We start from the raw sequence: 7932 nt of genomic DNA, 5'->3' as shown, positions 1-7932 counted from the left end.
TTCACTTATCTGAAGATTTAAGTTCAAGATTTGAATCCGCCCAAGCCATTTTACAGATGAAACAGGGGGATATTTCACTTATCTGAAGATTTAAGGTCAAGGTTCTGGGTTTGAATCCACCCAAGCCATTTTACAGACGAAACAGGGGGATATTTCACTTATCTGAAGATTTAAGTTCAAGGTTCTGGGTTCAAATCCGCCCAAGCCATTTTACAGACGCAACAGGGGGATATTTCACTTATCTGAAGATTTAAGTTCAAGGTTCGAATCCGCCCAAGCCATTTTACAGACGAAACAGGGGGATATTTCACTTATCTGAAGATTTAAGTTCAAGGTTCGAATCCACCCAAGACATTTTACAGACGAAACAGGGGGATATTTCACTTATCTGAAGATTTAAGTTCAAGGTTCGAATCCGCCCAAGCCATTTTACAGACGAAACAGGGGGATATTTCACTTATCTGAAGACTTAAGTTTAAGGTTCAAGGTTCGAATCCGCCCAAGCCATTGTACAGACGCAACAGGGGGATATTTTACTTATCTGAAGACTTAAGTTTAAGGTTCAAGGTTCGAATCCGCCCAAGCCATTTTACAGACGAAACAGGGGGATATTTCACTTATCTGAAGATTTAAGTTCAAGGTTCGAATCCGCCCAAGCCCTTTTACAGACGAAACAGGGGGATATTTCACTTATCTGAAGATAAGTTCAAGGTTCTGGGTTCGAATCCGCCCAAGCCATTTTACAGACGAAACGGGGATATTTCACTTATCTGCTAACCACTACACCATGAGTATGTATGTCTAACTCCTCATTCAGCGCAAGTTCTCAATTGTTTTTTATATATAAATCCTCTAGGCGGCGCTGTGCGACTTCTCTAAAACACTTCGAGACGCGCACGTTCTCTAAAAGAGGCGGAGTCATGGAGCAGCTTCTCACGTGACCCCGCTCTCACCCCGCCCACTCACTCAGCGAAACAGCGAGCGGAGAGGTGGCCGGGGCATGGGCTTCGAGCCGCGCGCTGCTTGGACGCTTCGTGACACAAGCGCAGTGACACTGGTGCGTTTTCAGCTGGAACAGCTGCCTGGCTATTCCAACCGGAAGCTGTCGGCAAGAACAGAGATTTAAGGCACAATGAAACAAAAGCGAGGAGTGTGTCAGTGAGAGTGTTACAATTAAACAGCCGCACAAACACAACAACGACAATTGGAGAGCCAGTTAAGAAGGTAAGAGCGGGTGGGAAGGGTTTATTATATTATATTATATTATATTATATTATATTATATTATATTATATTATATTATATTATATTATATTATGGTATGACGGTACAGTTATACTGATCAAACAACATGCTTCTTACTGCACTGTGCACTAATCTGTGATTAAAAGAGCTTAAAGCTGGCACAGGGGATGATGATGATGGTGGTGATGCTGATGCTGTCCCACTGATTCACTGACCGACTTCACAGCAACCTCAATCCTGCACAAACTTTTGCACCATGCATGCATCAGGGTGCCAATAGTTTGCTTTATGGACATCCCTAAAGCAGTGCTTTCACTGTAATATAACAGCTGGTTGGTCCACTATACGGTACATCTGAACAGCAACTTTTGAGCACTAGGCTTCAAGGTGGCACTTTTTCTGTCTGTTCTTTTCATGTACGCTCAGAAAATAAAGTACCTTTAGGGGTACAATGGCTCGTCACTGGGACAGGACCCTCTAAGGTACTTGTTTGTACCTTTTATATACTGCTTGGGAATGTATATGTACCTTTTTGGTCCTAAAAAGGTACACATAGTTGCCTTGAGGTCTAATAATGAGCCCTAGTGGGTACATTAGTGTAGATTGTACCTTGGGGGACAGAAATTGACTCCTACTGTACCCTGGTTTCTGGTTTATAGGGTTTGAAAAGTATGCTCCAGATCAGGATTTTAGAGGAAAACTAGAGAACTTGGGTTGTTAATAATCTCATCTCATTATCTCATTATCTCTAGCCACTTTATCCTTCTACAGGGTCGCAGGCAAGCTGGAGCCTATCCCAGCTGACTACGGGCGAAAGGCGGGGTACACCCTGGACAAGTCGCCAGGTCATCACAGGGCTGACACATAGACACAGACAACCATTCACACTCACATTCACACCTACGGTCAATTTAGAGTCACCAGTTAACCTAACCTGCATGTCTTTGGACTGTGGGGGAAACCGGAGCACCCGGAGGAAACCCACGCGGACACGGGGAGAACATGCAAACTCCACACAGAAAGGCCCTCGCCGGCCACGGGGCTCGAACCCGGACCTTCTTGCTGTGAGGCGACAGCGCTAACCACTACACCACCGTGCCGCCGTTGTTAATAATAATAATAATATAGACCTAAGAAAAAGCTTTTATTTGTCATGTATACATTACAGCACAGTAAAATTATTTTATTCACATATCCCAGCTTGTTAGGAAGCTGGTATCAGAGCACAAGGTCAGCCAGGATACAGCGCCCCCTGGAACAGAGAGGGTGAAGGGCCTTGCTCAAGGGCCCAACAGTGGCAGCTTGGCAGTGCTGCGGCACGAACCCCTGACCTTCTGATCAGTAACTCAGAACCTTAACTGCTGAGCCACCACTGCCCAAGGTTATAATGGCTAATGTTTATCCAGCATGAAATAAGGGCAAAAGGAGGACCTGAAAATAAAAGCTCATGTTTTGTGCACGTATCCATGTATCAGTCAGTTCATATTTGATTATATTCAATTTCAGCAAAATCAATGAAAAGTCAGAGGTGAACACATGCATCTGTGGACTAACAGTGTAAACGTTCATGTGTACACTCAGTCCACCCCTCGGCTCTTCCTCTCTGTTTCTCTCGTTGCTCACTGTGGTTTATGTCTGTCTGTTTTTATATCTGACGGGGTGTGTGACATTGATTTCTCTTGAGTGATTTGTTTTGCTTTACCTGCAAATGAATGTGCTGGGAATGCAGTGATGAATTATTGATAAAGAGCTATGTTGAAATGTTAGTGAAGTCATCTGCGATGTGGAGGGGGGAAAAAAAAATCCCTCACTGCTTCACAGTTCATAGCTCTTGGAGTGATCGTTGTTCTCTTAATTCATATGTATGTAGGTTTTTTTTAAATGTAAGCTCTGGAAGAGTTTCCTGTTAGAGGTTGACCAAATACATTGAATTTTATGATATTCAGTCACTAATGTGCATTAACTTAAATAGAGCTGCTTTATTGGCATTTGAGTGTAGTTAATCACAGTATGCTGCTGAATTGCATAAATGTTTTTCAGTTATCAGGTTTTATATTCAGTCAATAACAATTAACTTTTTTTTTTTTTTTTGCTTCTGGTCAGGTGCAGTGATTGATGGTAGTTGTTTTTAAAACGTGACTTTTTTAAAATCCAAGATAATTTCCATTAATATTGTTACAGAGCAGTATTTAGGCTCTCTAGTTGTTCACGTAATAGCTTATCATTGCAACATGAGGAAACACAGAGCCATATAACAACAACAACAAAAAAAATAGGGATCAATTTGTAAATTAATCTTTAAAATTTATATCCGGAATTTCTGTAAAACTTTAAAACGCTATACAAATAACATTGACTTGACTTGAATAAAATCACCATAACATTTAAATATCTCTATCAGATGTGTATATATTAAAGCTAGACTGCCTTTCAGATTTTTCAACTGTAGGTCATGAAAAGAATTTTCCCCGACACCCAATTATTTTTGTTTAGTGGACTGAAAGTTACTGAATTCGAATCACAGACTTCCAATGTTATTAGTTTTTTTTTTTTTAAATAGAACAATTAATGATTTTTTTAGGGCCACGTGGCCCTAAATTTGCCGCTATTTTTTTCCTGCTTCACCATGACCCAATTCACGATACTATGTCATGCTTGACGTGGTGGGCTTTCCCCGTTTTGGCATTGTGCGATACAAATTTGAAACAGTATAAGAAATTATACTGCTATACAAATAACGCTATACAAATAGCGTCCTTGAATTCATGGAGGGCGTGAGTGTGCGAATGAAACGTGAAAGACCGACTACAGTAACAGAAAGCGAGAAGAAAAGACGTCATGTTGCGAAGGAAAGGAAACGCAGGACCAAACTAATAAATATCGGCGCTCAGCGAGCACCTCCGTGTGATCAGCTGTTCTTTTAGCGACAGAATGATGGAACTGTCAGTGCACGGTCAAGGTAAACCTGTAGATGGCAGTAATGCAACACAGTGGACGCCAGCTGCCGTAAAACCCAAAAGAAGAAGAAAGTAAACCTGCGCATGCGCACACGGACTTCCTCTGTTTTCTTGACTGCACGAAGCGAGCGATTTCATGCATATTATTTGCTCGGGAATCCGCTCAAATTAAATAACTTCCCAGCCACAGAATGACCTGATATTTTGTGAGATATTACAGAAATAAACATACATCACAATGACCAAATTTCAGAGGGAACTAAATTTCAGCAATTTTCTGAAATCGAAAGGCCGTCTAGCTTTAATGTGTCATAGCATAATTATTGAAATCACCAGCCAGTTTGCTCGCCATGTTTTTAGGTTAAAATGAGATCAGTCCGTGATGCGTCCCGTTCATATTTGACACACTTCTACTTTGAATTGTATTACTATTTAAACGTTTTAAAATTAAAGAAATATGTCGGCTTCCACCTGAGTTTATTATTTTTTTCGCACTGAAACACTCAAATTTTAATCGGGATAATAATAAATACATAATATAAATACATAACTATAACTATTTAAATAATAATGCATATTCTGCTTTATGCAGTACATTTATCCTCCGATTCTGGGCTCTGCTAGGTGAGCCAGATCTCCAGCATGAATATTCACATCCATCTTCTTATAACACTGGGTTTTTACAGACACCTCGTGAGATGGAATAGCAGGAACAGCATCATACCACACCATGCCATCTGTCTGCTTTTGTTTGTGTGTTGGGCATGGAGCTGAAAATGACACAAAAGTCATTTGTAAAGACATCCAGTGTGCAATTAGATTCTAAGCGCCATTGGTAGATCTGATCCGTTTTCCAGCGATAAACCGCCTCCTGATATGTCATTAAAAAGGCTCAAGTTTTTTTTTTTTATTATTTTAATTTTTTTTGTGTACATTATTTCTGGAGGCTGTATTCAAAGGCGAAGCACTTGCTTCTCAGCTGCTTCGTATATTTTGTTGATGAATACCCGGCTATAATGACAGAGTTTAAAGCCACCAAAGATGTGTTGATGGAGAACAAGATGGAAATGATTAAAATCTTGACAGCCGCTCGGCACAAAAAGAGCTTTAATTGGGTAATGCTTTTGCTGATACGGACAGAAAAGCCTTAAGGGTCAGTAAGTGTTGCGGATCTGCAGGTTCTGCTCCATCTAATGGATGCCCTGTCTATGAATAGTTCATGCCTTAAAACAGCGCAAAGAGCCGAGGATGTGCCGTCACTGCTATTCTCACAGCACTGCGTGTCTAAACCAGGCTGTGACTGGAAGCGTTCAACACCTTGTGGCTTTATTTAGGAAAGCAGGATAACGATTTTTGCAGTCTTATTATTTAATACATGGAGTCTATACCTAGTGTACACTTACCAGGCACTTTAATAGGAACTTGTTCTTGATTCTAAGCTTCCCGTTCTTGGCTGGCAGGAACGGAACCCAGTGTGGTCTTCTGCTGTTGCATGCTGAGATACTTTTCTGCTCATCACGGTTGTAAAGAGTTGCTACGAGTTGCTATATACTTCCTGGCAAAAAAAGATCGAACCAATCTGGCCATGTTCCTCTGACCTCTCTCATCAACAAGGCGTTTGTTTCCACCCACAGAACTGTCGCTCGCTCCGTGTTTTTTGTTTTTCGCACCATTCTGTGTAAACTCTAGAGACTGTTGTGTGAACATTAACTGAAGCTCGTGATTTGTATCTGCATGATTTGATGCATTGTGCTGCTGTCAGGGGATTTGGCTGATTAAGCCCGGCGCACACGGGCGATTTTTCCGTCGTTTGGTCGTGCAACTTTTTTGACACAAGCGAAAAATTTCTTCGTGTGCGGATATTTGCGACGGCGATTTTTTTTTTTTTTTGCTTGCGACAGATTGCAGGTATCAAACATGCTTGATATTTTGTGACAACAATTCGCCAGTTGCTGACTTGTTGCAAAGATATCGCCGCGTGTGCATGTCTTTGCGATAATGAAGCGATCACCTCCAAAGGCTAAGCCAATCCCCGCCCGCGAAGTAGTCACGTGATTTCCATGTGACTTGCATCCGCCTCCCCAAATCGCCCACTGGTTGCAGATAATGCGCACACGCAGCTACCCGAAACGTGGGAAACTTGGGTCCAAAAATTGCAATACGCTTGCGACAAGAAGTTGCCCGTGTGCGCCGGGCTTTAGATAACTGCATAAAAGAGCAGGTGCATGGGTGTTCCTAATAAAGTGGCCGGTGAGCGTGTCTGACACTCCAAATAGTGGCTAGTTTAAGCTAGTTTGCTATTAGTTTAAATAGTATTCAAAGCTATTTTAATTGCATGTAATAATTATTATTCTTCGAATATATTTTTCTTATTTTATGAATATAATTAGAAATTCTATAAATTTATTTCTTCATAGTTGGAGTTTATTTATTATGACTTTTGATGCTCTTTGGTAAGTTTTCCTTCCCCTATTCGGAAACACGTTTTGTTTATCTGAAGAATTGAACATATATGCTATGAATTTAACATATTTGTTTCTAATTTGCTTTCAACAGGAGCTGTGCGCTTTGGTGGAAATTTGCTGACTGGAATGTGCATCCATCAGAGACACTGTGCGGTAAGTGACTTGGGATTATTTTATCATTTTGTATTATTTAACAGGAACTTATCTACACGTTTGTCTGTTTCCAAAATGTCAGTCCAAAATTTTTTCTTTTTTCTTTTTTGACGATTTGATTCTTTGTGATAAAAGCGTGCTTGGGCTGTACTGCCAGCTGAACGGGGGATCGTCTTCATTGTGTTCACATGCTTTTGAAGTCAGTTTGAAATTGGCTGCGTTTGAGCTTTTTCTGTCTATCGCGATGTGTTTGACAGCTCGGGTCACAGGGCAGACTTTATAGTATGAAAGCCGGATGGCGCGTCTGACTGGGCTGATGTGAGCCGGGCTGTTTGGTTGTGCGGAGCCGGGGAGACATCATGCTGGGATCCCTGCTGTGATGCTGTCTCACATGTAGGGGTGCCTGCTCTTTTGCCTCTTAGCTCGGGACAGCTTAATCGCCATGTGTCAAGGTGTAAAGATGCAGAATACAAGGAAAATTCAATGAAAGGGAATAACTATCCATTTGCAGTAAATATCTGCTTTTGTTTTGGGCTAAAGTGGGTTCAATATCATGCTAGCTGAATGGAGTATATCTGATATACCACAAAAAAAAAGCCAGCCAGTATTATTATGATGATTTATACATACACATTCAATAGAACAAACCTGGCGGCCATGTTTGTTTACAAATTGTCACAGTCGCTCGCTAGCGTGGAAGATTTATGTGTAATACATATCTTATGGCATTTTCAGTTTACTGCGGGCACCGCCAGCGAACAAAGAAATGCTTCTGCGCATGCACAGCAGAAAACTCTCTCATTGAATATTCGCATCAGCCCTGATGTGTGACGTCATGTTGTCTTGACAACCATGCAGTATTGTAAACCATATTCAACGCTTATTCTCCATTGGACAGAGTGATGTAATACACGTAGGATAAGCGATATGCAAACAATATTGCTTGCTGTTGAACCAAATGAATGAAACTCGCTAGAAGAGAATAGAACACGTTTTAAGTCCGTTGAAAGTGTCCTGTATTGATTGATTGATTGATTGCTTTATTCTGAACAGTAAAGAAGATATAAAAACAAACAAAAAATAAAAATAAAAAATGCAATCATCAAAACATCG

General features: G+C 40.9%; 1 protein-coding gene across 1 annotated transcript in view; it reads left to right on the top strand.

Annotated features, from left to right (window-relative positions):
* The first annotated feature begins 1038 nt into the window (after positions 1-1038).
* The window catches only part of LOC132894566 (kelch-like protein 29), a 291177-nt gene continuing 284283 nt past the window's right edge, over positions 1039-7932 (top strand). The window contains exons 1-2 of the mRNA XM_060934564.1: positions 1039-1224; positions 6758-6819. The gene's annotated coding sequence lies outside the window, so the exon portion shown is untranslated. The remainder of the gene's footprint in view (positions 1225-6757; positions 6820-7932) is intronic.

Source organism: Neoarius graeffei, chromosome 11 (assembly GCF_027579695.1).
Source record: "Neoarius graeffei isolate fNeoGra1 chromosome 11, fNeoGra1.pri, whole genome shotgun sequence".
Lineage (NCBI taxonomy): Eukaryota > Metazoa > Chordata > Actinopteri > Siluriformes > Ariidae > Neoarius > Neoarius graeffei.
The sequence above is the reverse complement of the archived record's forward strand: the minus strand, read 5'-3'. Positions and strand labels throughout refer to the sequence as shown.